We start from the raw sequence: 10,944 nt of genomic DNA, 5'->3' as shown, positions 1-10,944 counted from the left end.
CTTGCCACCTTCACTATTACTGTGCCTTCTGCTCAGGGCTCAGAGCTATGACCTCCCTTCCCCATGGCCCCACAGAGCCCTTCCCCTTCTCATCCACCCTGACATCCTCTGGAGAGGAGCCTGATTCAGGTCCAATGAAGTGTCAGAGAGCTGGGGGTCACATTTGCATAGACAAGCCCTCCCTCTCTCAGAGGATGAAGAGGGGAAGGGAGAGATTAGGGGAGGTCTGCTCAGCTGTGAGGCACAGAAGGCAAGATCTGTGAAGACCTCCACCATGGCCTGGTCCCCTGTACTCCTCACCCTCCTCATTCAGTGCACAGGTGACTACATGTGGGGAGAGGGGAAGAGGCCCTGGGAGGACACATGGGGTCCTGCTTCCTCCTCTTGTCTTCAGACTCAAGCATCACTCTCTATGTGTCTCTCCCCCTTCCAGGATCCTGGGCTGTGCTGACTCAGCCACCCTCTGTGTCTGGGGCTCTGGGTGAGAGTGTCACCATCCCCTGCACTGGAATCCCTATCAGCATGGATTATGATGAAGAGGAATACACATATTATGTGAGCTGGTACCAACAGCTCCCAGGAAAGGTACCCATTCTCCTCATCTATGAAGATAATAACAGAAATCCTGGAGTGCCTGATCAATTCTCTGGTTCCAAGTCAGGCAGCTCAGCCTCCTGACCATCAGTGGCCTTCAGGCTGAAGATGAGGCTGATTATTACTGCCAGTCCACTGACAGTAGCTTCAGTGCTCAAACAGTGTGTGGGGCCTTTGGTGAAGTGAGACAAAAACCTGCTGTCCCCTCTGCAATGCAGTTACCTGTGCAGCCCTTACTTCTTGGCTGTCAGCTGGTTCCTTTGTTTTCTTGGTATAAGCTGGAGTATGAGATACACTCTAGAGAACTTTGTCTACAAATCTGTACCCATACTCTTAAATCTATCTTCCAAAGCCTGTCCTTTACATGGCCACATTCTATGGTTTTCTCAAATTAAGCAGACATTCCTCAGTTCCAGAGGCAGGCTGCCCTAGGATATGAGTTCATGACAGATCAAGACTGATACAGGCATGCAGAATCCAGGCTTGTCTGAGACATGACACATCAGGGGTGTACAATATGTATCCTTGTACCAACAGCTCCGATGAATGGAACCCCAAATCCTCACCTATTATAATGGTTACACCCTGTGGGGATAATGAGCCATTTCTCTGGCTCCATGTCTGGCAACTCTGGCTTCCTGATCATCATCATTGGGCCGTGGTCTGAGGATGGGGATATTCCTCACATTCCCTCCTGTGACAATATTCTCAGGGCTCACACAGAGCCCCAGACCTGTGACTATTAGGAGTAAAACCCCTTTCCTGTCTGCCAGGAGGGGGAGCTCCAGCAGCTGTTGAGGCTCAGCCTGTGGTTTCTGCTTCTGATGTTCCTGCTGCTGCCATCATGGGGCCAGGTGCATGTAAGAGCATCACCTGGCAGACAGGGCTTCTCCTTCCCTTCTGTCCTCAAAGTCAGACACTTTCCTAGACAATGTGTCCAAAAACACACAGAAAGGACACCCCCCATCAGGTTGGGAGACAGAATGACTGCACTGAAGTTAATGGATGGGGAGTGATAGGTCCTGTGTGCTCATCTCAGTCCTGACTTCTGAGAATTCATTTACCTATTCATAGAAGATTCAGGAGCTATGCCATCCTCTCAGTCATCAGTAGGAATCCCTGTTGCTTGTACAAGTTGGGGAGATTTCTTCTGCCAGGATGGCACCAGCACTGTAATATCTAACCCTGAATTATGTATTTGCATCTTTTGAATGAATACCTTCCCATTCTCATCCATGCTAAAACCCAACCAGTGATTTTTCTTGCATGATTGCATTGTCAATTACTTACAGAATGAGGTGAGTAATAATGGAGTTAAAGGTCATATTCGTCTGTTCCTGATCTTGTGGAAATATTCTTGCCATACACTCCATGATCTAAGGCCCTGGCTGGGACATTAAATATATGTGTGTGGAAAAGAATGTGATACCATATTGAGATGTATTTTACTATTTCTATTTTAAGTGTTTTTTATGAAAAATTCATTTAAATTTTGTCAAAGGCTCTTTCAAGTTCTTTTGAGAAAATATGATTTTATCTATTGATCTATTAATAAAAGGTTTATATTCCATCACTATGGAACTGAACTTGTATACTGGGAATAAATCAGTCCTAGGGCATAGTATACTAATGTGATATTGGAATCTCTTTGTTGATATTTTATTCAGAAGATTTACAGCAACGTTTCATAATATTCATAATATTATTCTGAAATTTTCTTTTTCTGTATTATATCTATCAGGGGTAGTTATGACCATTATAACTGCTTTCTACAATAATTTAATTTTCTGGATGTTTCAATATTTTGAAAAATGTATAAATATGAACTCAATAAATGGATCCATCTTATCTATGAAGGCTTGCTTGATATTTTTCCTATAAAATTAATTGGAGCTTATCCCTTCTTGTGGAATAATTCCACAATACAATTCCTTTAGAAATTGGTCTTTTTTTTCACTTCCTTCTAGGGAACATTTTTTTTTCCTCCTAGGAAAGTGTACTTTTCATCTAATATTAGTAGAGGTTAACAGCAAAATATTTTCATTTGTCCACACGTCATTTCTTATTATGTATAGATGTGCATCATCTACTTTCATTCAAAAGTTAGTAATTGACTAATCTATTTTGTCATCTACAAACAAGAGTTTGATGGGTCGATTAGATCTAACATTCCTCTTTGTTCCTTTTTTTTCTATTATTTCATTTATTTTTATGGGAAATCGGTGTTTCTTATTTGTCTTTATTTACTATTTTGAACTTGCTAGAACTCTCAATTGTCCCCTTTGTTTTTTCCTTTGCCATATGACTTTCACAGCATTCTTTCTTTTTTTTTTTAATAAATAGACTTTAATTTTAAGAGAACTTTTAGATTTACAGTGAATTTAAGTGGAACTCACAGATTTTTCCAAAGTTAGTGGCAAACAATGTTCTTTTCTTAACACTAGAAGCCAGGGAACTTTCCCTAATGGCTTCTGAGTTTCCATTCAGTCTCAAGTAAGCAAAGCATTCTGGGATTCCAGGTGCTTCTCAGGGTCCAAACATGCCTTAATGAACTCAGGATATTTGTTAAATTAGGGTCTTCATGCTGGAGATGAAACTGGCCAAAATTGCCATATATGAGCTGACAGGGGCTCATATATGGCAATTATGCTCTGCTCACACTGTGTCCAGGTCACTTCAGAAGGGAGGCAATTATGACTTGCTCACACTGTGTCCAGGTCACTTCAGAAGGGAGGCAAAGTCCTCTGCTTGTGTTGCCTGGGCTCTCACTAGGTCCTCACTGTTTGTGACAAAAGCCACTGTCAGGTAACAACTCCAATAATTAATGTAACTCAGGTGGTTGCCACTTAGAGAATTTCTGCCCTATCACTAAAAAGACATTCTGAAACTTTCCATCTCTATGTGGCCATCACCAACTTTTTCAGGACATAATCTCTAAAATAAGATAATATGGGTTAATTTGGACCATTAGCTGGTACAGGAGATGATTCTGTTGTGGTCAATTATACATTAGAAGCATTAATCAGCAATCCTGTGGTAAATACCCCACATATCTGAAATAGAATAATTTGGTGAATATTTAACACAAAGGTAATTCATGAATTTGTGATCAGAACATTGGGAATGCCAAATGCAGCATGAAAATCATGACCTAATATCAGTGGGAACCACTAATGTTTCTGGAGACATAGCAGGAATAGGTTTGGGGATGAAGTAGGACAGAAGGGAAGAGATCTGGATAATCACTGATCCCAACACCCAGACTTCCTTCTGCAGGTTAAGAGAAGTTATCATAGGGCGCCTGGGTGGCTCAGTGGGTTAAAGCCTCTGCCTTCAGCTCAGGTCATGATCTCAGGGTCCTGGGATCGAGCCCCGCATCAGGCTCTCTGCTCAGCAGGGAACCTGCTTCCTCCTCTCTCTCTGCCTGCCTCTCTGCCTACTTGTGATCTCTGTCTGTCAAATAAATAAATAAAATCTTTAAAAAAAGAGAAATTATCAGAAGCTGGCTACCTGCTTTTAGTGCCCTCTGTGTAATATAAATACAGGTAGTGTTGCTTTGGCAAAAAGGGGGCTCTGTGTGCCTAACAAGAGAGTAGACACCAATGCCCATCCACCTCTACAGCCAGGAGCTTGCTCCAGTGGGACTGGGAACAACGACCCCCACCCAGGTATGATTCTCCTACACCATAACCCTTCCGACCATATGAAGAACCTGGATGGATTCATGTCCTGTCTCAGTCAGCAGAGAGCCCTGATCATCTTTCATTACCCTAAGACTAGAAACATCACCCGCCCAGAATTAGGTGGGGATTGGATATGGAGAATGGCAACACCATATGCATGATTGATTCTATTCTCAAGAGTGAAGGGGAAAAGTCAGCAAGACTCTGTAACCCCAGACTCCATTGTGGCCCTCACCATGATCTGTTGTCATTTTCCCTACATGGATCCACATTAATTTGCAACATACAATCCATGTGAGAACACCACCTGTTACCCATGTGCAGCTCAAAGAGAAGTCCCTTCCCTCCCCTGCTAGAGTTGCCATCCATCTAGCCCCACTCCATGTGGGATTCCAGGACTGTCACCTACTCCCTCTCTGGAGGCAGGAGTAGCAGTAGCAGAAAGGTCAACAACATGAAGTCCCTGTCTTTGTGACCAAATGTCAGGGACCCTGGGGTGGGGGGGAGGGATCTTTTGATGGGAAGAAGAGCTTTAGGGTATCCTGAGAGGAGTGAGGAGGTGGATATCTTCCAAACTGGATCTCACAATGTGGGTGACAGACAACAGATGCTTGAGCTCGCAGGACTTTCTCTGAGCTGAGAATGGCTGAAGTTATAACTGAATTAGTCTTCCCACAGGACCTCTGTACCCATCCAGCTTCTTCTTGCCCTCAGCCATTCATTCTACCACATTTCTAAGGTTCCTCAGACAGTTCCTCTGGGGAGAGGCAGGGGCTCTGTATGGGGAACCTATGGTGAAATGGGCAAATGGGGTCCTCTCTTTCTGACTCAGAAGCTCCTCCTGCCTTCCACCATTTACTTTAACTTTTCTCCTCCCCAGAGAATCCCCATGAATTTGAGCTCCTGCTTATCAGGGTAATTGATTTATTTCTCCCCACTCTATCATACTTGTCATTCTCAGAAGAGAGGGAGGAAATCCTACCTTCACTTCGGATTCTGCAAGGGAATGCTTCCCTTTACATTACCTGCTGCATGTAGAGTTTTTTCCCGGGCCACATTCTTCTATATCCCTCCTGAGAATCTGTTCCTTATTTTTGTCCTCACCTTCATCCCATACCTGCTTTTGTCCAAGACCATTAGTAGATAGGAGACATGTATGTAGAGAAGATGTATGGAAATAACAACTACCACAGAGAGACAAGATGCCTCATTCCAAGGGAACAAATATTCTGTTAAATGTCCATGTGTCTTCTCAAACATCTTCATTGAGTTCCTTCATCATACAGGGAGTTCATAGGTGGGGCAGACCCAGAAATCTAGGGGAGGACTGATGGTCCTTGACAAGCAACTTCCCTAAGGATTTGCTTAGATTGTCCCCTTCCCACTCGACATGAATTATCCTCTGGTCAATATCCCTGGCTTTTTTCTGGTCACATGTCACATCCTACTGATTCCTTTACTGTGTGCCATTTCAGATAGCAACAAATATTCCAAGCACCTTCCTGCAATGGAAAATGATACACTTTGTGAATCTCTGGCTCTGAATAGGTAGAATAAATACTCAATAATTTCTATAACTTGCAAAAATGTAATTGAAAATTTTTCAGTAATGGAGCATATAAATGCACAAAATAAAAAAACACAAATTTGAGAAGTAATTTATAGTCAGAAACTTACAGTTTAATATCGTCACAATTCAGGTGTAAATATAAAAGATGGCATAAATAAGTGGAGTAGAGTACATTGTTTTTTGTCCAACTTTAAATAATCCAATAGTCCAAGATGGGTGTTGAGACTTAGGGATTTTGTTTTTGTGTCATTGATCTTCTCAAAGAAGGAGGAATCAGGGTCTAGTGGTGTCAAGGGAGATGCTGGAGGCTGGAGGAGGAAGAGATAACTAGTCAACCAATAAAGAGGGCCTGGGTCAAGAGAGGTGTGGTGCCCTCTCCCAGGGATCACATTGCTTGATCAATTCCTTAGTTCTATTTGCATTTTAAATAATATTTGTTTAACTTTAATGAGAGGACTAGTTTTATTTATTTTCCAGTATTTGTAAGGAATATATAAAGGATTTCAGCCTAAAATTACAAAAGGTAAATAAAAACATTTCTCTCCAGATAGAATCTTGCATGTGAGTATTTATAACAGCTTTATTTTTAATCACCAAACCCAATAGCAATCAAACCTCTGCACATGGATGTTTATTGCAGCTTTTTACTAAATCCCCAAAAGTTGACTTGACACAGATGTCCCCCAGTAGGTTGTGCATCTGTACTCTAGCATATTGGTCAGAATTTAATAGTAATGGCCTCTGAAGTCACAGTAATATAAATTAATTGTTAATGCATACTACTTAGGAAAGAAGATCAAAAATACTATATTTCATAAAATTGCAATTATATTACATTTTGGAAGAGGCAATAATCTAGAGGTGGTAATGTGGTCAGGAATGGATAGGAGATGGAGAAAGAGGAGGAGGGTGAATGTGTGAAACACAGTACTTGTATTGATGGCAGTGTCATTCTTGTAAATGACACTGTGATAGCAGGCACACCACACTGCTGTGTTGTCACAGCTCAGTAAACTCTACAACACAGAGATAGCACCTTACTGAGTGCCTGTAAAGTCATTTAGGAATTTTGGGGTCCATGATGGAGTGCACAGTGTGACATTATCCCATCTCCTGCTCTACGGAGGTATAAACCCATCTTACTGAAGGGGTGGGCCAGAAGGTGCTGACCAGAGGGACGTTGTAAAGGAGGGAACACTTTAAGTCCAGAGACAAAAGAAAGCATGCATGAGCCCTATACTCCAGTTGATGGATCTGTGTCCCATGGGGTGAGTGGTCAGTAATATGATGTTTCATGGGCCACACACTGTAACTGAACAATGAATTCAATGGCTGCAGGTGGTGGAAGCCAGCATTCTCCCTCCTGGAACAGAAGCTCATGTTTTGTGCAGGTCTCATCCTCTCCATAACCGGTGTTAGACCTGCCCTTGTGGTTCTTATTATGACTGCAAGACACCTTTCAGAAACAAGACAGGAAACATAAAAATAAAGGTTTATTACTTACAAGGCCTGGAAATTACACAGCATACCTGGGGCTACACCCCAAGGTCATGGGTAGAGAAAGAGCAAGCCTGTGTCCTCCCCCACCAGGAGTGTAGACAGAGGCTCAGCTGACAGAAGGATGTGGGGACGAGAGACAGAGACAGAGATACACAGAAAGAGAGAGACCTATTTTCTTTTTTCCCATACTGAGAATCCAGAGGGGAAGGGGCACTGGGGCCTTTGTCCTTTTGCTCCATGCATTAGGGATGCTGCTGGCAAGCTGCTTCACTCCTGTAGTGAAGACAGCACTTGAGCAGTGAAGACAGTAAGAGACAGTCCTCAGTGAGAGACACAGCAGGGGATTCTGAGCCATTTGAAACCATAAGCCTCCAGACTAAGAAGGACCTGGCTGTGGCCCATCCTCTGTGGAGAGTGGGCAGGGAATCCAAAGCACTGGAGGAGGGGGACGCTTCTCTGGGTTCCCATACCCTCATCTCAGTCAAGGGGCACCAGGGCCACTGTGAACTTGTCCCATGGAGCCCATGGGGTGATGGCAGCGTTAAAGCATCCCCTGCCTGAATCTGGGCCCAGGGCCACAGAGCTCATCTGAGTTAACCCAGTCCACTCCTCATTACATACACCAGGAAGAGGAAGTGGGGGTGGGGACCAGTGAACAGAATGCAGTGTTCCTCCCTCCAAAATCTGAAGGGGATGAGAGAGAGACTGCAGTTCTGCCTCCACATGGCTGGAGGTCCTGGGGAATTACAGGCAGGGTCAGAGTTTTGAGGTCTTCTCCTTCCTCACTTCTTCATGATGTCCACTGTCTCAGGCACTTAAGCTGGACCTTGGATGCTTCACACTGATGACTCCTCCTAAGGTTCCCCTGGGGTATGAAGGTCTACAAACATCACCACCAACCACATATTCACTGTTTTCAGCCTTCCTTGGAACACTTATACAGGAAATACTAAGAGGTGCCAGTCTCATCTAAACTGACTCCCAGACCACCACTTGGGAGCCTGAGAAGAAGGTAGGATTTCACTAACACAAACACTGCAGTAATGATAAAGGGACTGAATAAGAAGCCAGACTGGACTGAGGGACTCTGCTTCCAGGACTCCTCTCACCCATTCTGTACATGGGAATGGTACCCGGGGCTGTGTTCCAGGTTTATTTCCCTCTTTTTTGTTTTTTTAATTTATTTTCAGCATAAAAGTATTCATTGTTTTTGCACCACACCCAGTGCTCCAAACAATCCATGTCCTCTCTAATACCCACCATCCGGTTCCCCCAACCTCCCACCCCCCGCCCCTTCACAACCCCCAGATTGTTTTTCAGAGTCCATAGTCTCTCATGGTTCACCTCCCCCTCCAATTTCCCTCAATTCCCTTCTCCTCTCCATCTCCCCTTGTCCTCCATGCTATTTGTTATGCTCCACAAATAAGTGAAACCATATGATAATTGACTCTCTCTGCTTGACTTATTTCACTCAGCATAATCTCTTCCAGTCTGTCCATGTTGCTACAAAAGTTGGGTATTCATCCTTTCTGATGGAGGCATAATACTCCATAGTGTATATGGACCACATCCTCCTTATCCATTCGTCCGTTGAAGGGCATCTTGGTTCTTTCCACAGTTTGGCGACTGTGGCCATTGCAGCTATAAACATTGGGGTACAGATGGCCCTTCTTTTCAGTACATCTGTATCTTTGGGGTAAATACCCAGTAGTGCAATTGCAGGGTCATAGGGAAGCTCTATTTTTAATTTCTTGAGGAATCTCCACACTGTTTTCCAAAGTGGCTGCACAAACTTGCATTCCCACCAACAATGTAAGAGGGTTCCCCTTTCTCCACATCCTCTCCAACACATGTTGTTTCCTGCCTTGCTAATTTTGGCCATTCTAACTGGTGTAAGGTGGTATCTCAATGTGGTTTTAATTTGAATCTCCCTGATGGCTAGTGATGGTGAACATTTTTTCATGTGTCTGATAGCCATTTGTATGTCTTCATTGGAGAAGTGTCTGTTCATATCTTCTGCCCATTCTTTTATATGATTGTCTGTCCCTCTTATATGTCCAGATCCATACCAGGAGCTGCTCACCATGCCTGGACAACAGCCTCAAGCCATGTGTCACTGCATGCTGCCACTCGAGGTCAGGGTCCACCATTTCTGAGCTTGGAATTCAGTGTTTCTACTTGTTTACCAGATCTTCAACTACTTTATGAATAGAGAAACATCTCATTATCCTATGTTCCACTACAGTAAACAACAGTGCCATCTGTCCAGTTAGTAAAAACAGAAACTCCCAGTTCACACTGTACTCTTCCTCCTTCTCTCCCTGAGTTCCTTCTGTTCCACAATCCTGAGCATGTCCTGTGAGCAGAGCTGCCTACATTCCCACTTCCTGTTTTCCTGCTTCAGCTGTTCTTCCCCAAACACATAGTTTCTTCAGTCCTGCCCTGCTGTGTCCACTCTTCTGTTTTCCTGTGCACACTGTCACCAGATGGTTTCCCAGTCTGTGAAATCACCACATCCCTTCTCATCCTGTTTTGATTTTTTCTTCTATGCCTTCATGTGCAGAAAACAGTTACTTCTCACTTGAGACGTAATTGAAAGGCTTCTCCTCTGGGAGCTCCCTAATTGTCCCAGAGGGTGGGATAAGCTCACTCTTTTGTATGGCTTCTGTTCTCTACACATTCTCATACTCACAGGAATGTTTAATTCTGGGTGACTATTCCCTCCATCATGGAAGCCTCTCACATCACAGACACTGTATTCATGTTCTTTAAATCAGACCCCACAGGGTGCTTAACATACTCACTCAGGTCATTGTTGAATGCTGTTGGTGTAGGTATGGACATTAACCTCAGGACACTGAGGTTGCTGCAGGCAAACATGTCATCAGTAGGGGGAGCCATGCATCTCTCTGAGCCCTGCAGGGGTACCCTCACAGCTAGGGAAACCCCTTGGCCTCAGTATTGGGAAAAGGCTGAGCTGCCCCCTGTGCTCCCTAATGAGACTCTGCTGCCCAGCATCATCAGGACATGGCAGAGGTTCCTGTGCAAGGTCTTTTGGGTGTCCTACAGATGTTCCCTCCAGCCCCCCCCCCCGGGTGGAGCATTCACATCAGGACCTGCCTTCAGACTCCTTGTCCTTAGGTCTCCTGAATCACAGATCAGGTAGAGTCTGAGAGAATATGGTAAGGGGTGCAAATTTACATAAAGAGCATCCTCTTTTGCCTGGAGACAGAATGTAGGATAAGACAAACCTGAGAAAGCCCAGTTCCACTGTGGGGACCAGGAGCTGTGCTACCATGGCCTGGACTCCTCTCTTCCTCCCGTTCCTCCCTCTGCGAAATCTGACTTCTGGACGTTTCCCAAATATAATCAGCCCCTGAGATTGAGAGTCTCCCAGTGTAAATGCCCCATCACCCATGAGTATCTGTGTTTGCCTGTCCCAGCCTGTGCTGACCCAGTTACCCTCTCTCTCTCTGCGTGTCTGGGAACAACAGCCAGACTCACCTGCACCCTGAGCAGTGGCTTCAGTGTTGGCAGCTATTACATAGATTGGTACCAACAGAAGCCAGGGAGCCCTCCCCAGTATCTTCTGTACTA

At 44.3% G+C, this 10,944-nt stretch overlaps 1 pseudogene; it reads left to right on the top strand.

The window, feature by feature from the left end:
• Positions 1-274: 274 nt before the first annotated feature.
• On the top strand, positions 275-9,503 carry LOC111139917 (annotated as a pseudogene).
• Positions 9,504-10,944: the final 1,441 nt, after the last annotated feature.

This window comes from Enhydra lutris, unplaced genomic scaffold, assembly GCF_002288905.1.
Source record: "Enhydra lutris kenyoni isolate GAN:26980312 unplaced genomic scaffold, ASM228890v2 scaffoldscaffold124, whole genome shotgun sequence".
Taxonomy (NCBI): domain Eukaryota; kingdom Metazoa; phylum Chordata; class Mammalia; order Carnivora; family Mustelidae; genus Enhydra; species Enhydra lutris.
This window is presented reverse-complemented; position numbering and strand designations above follow the sequence as displayed.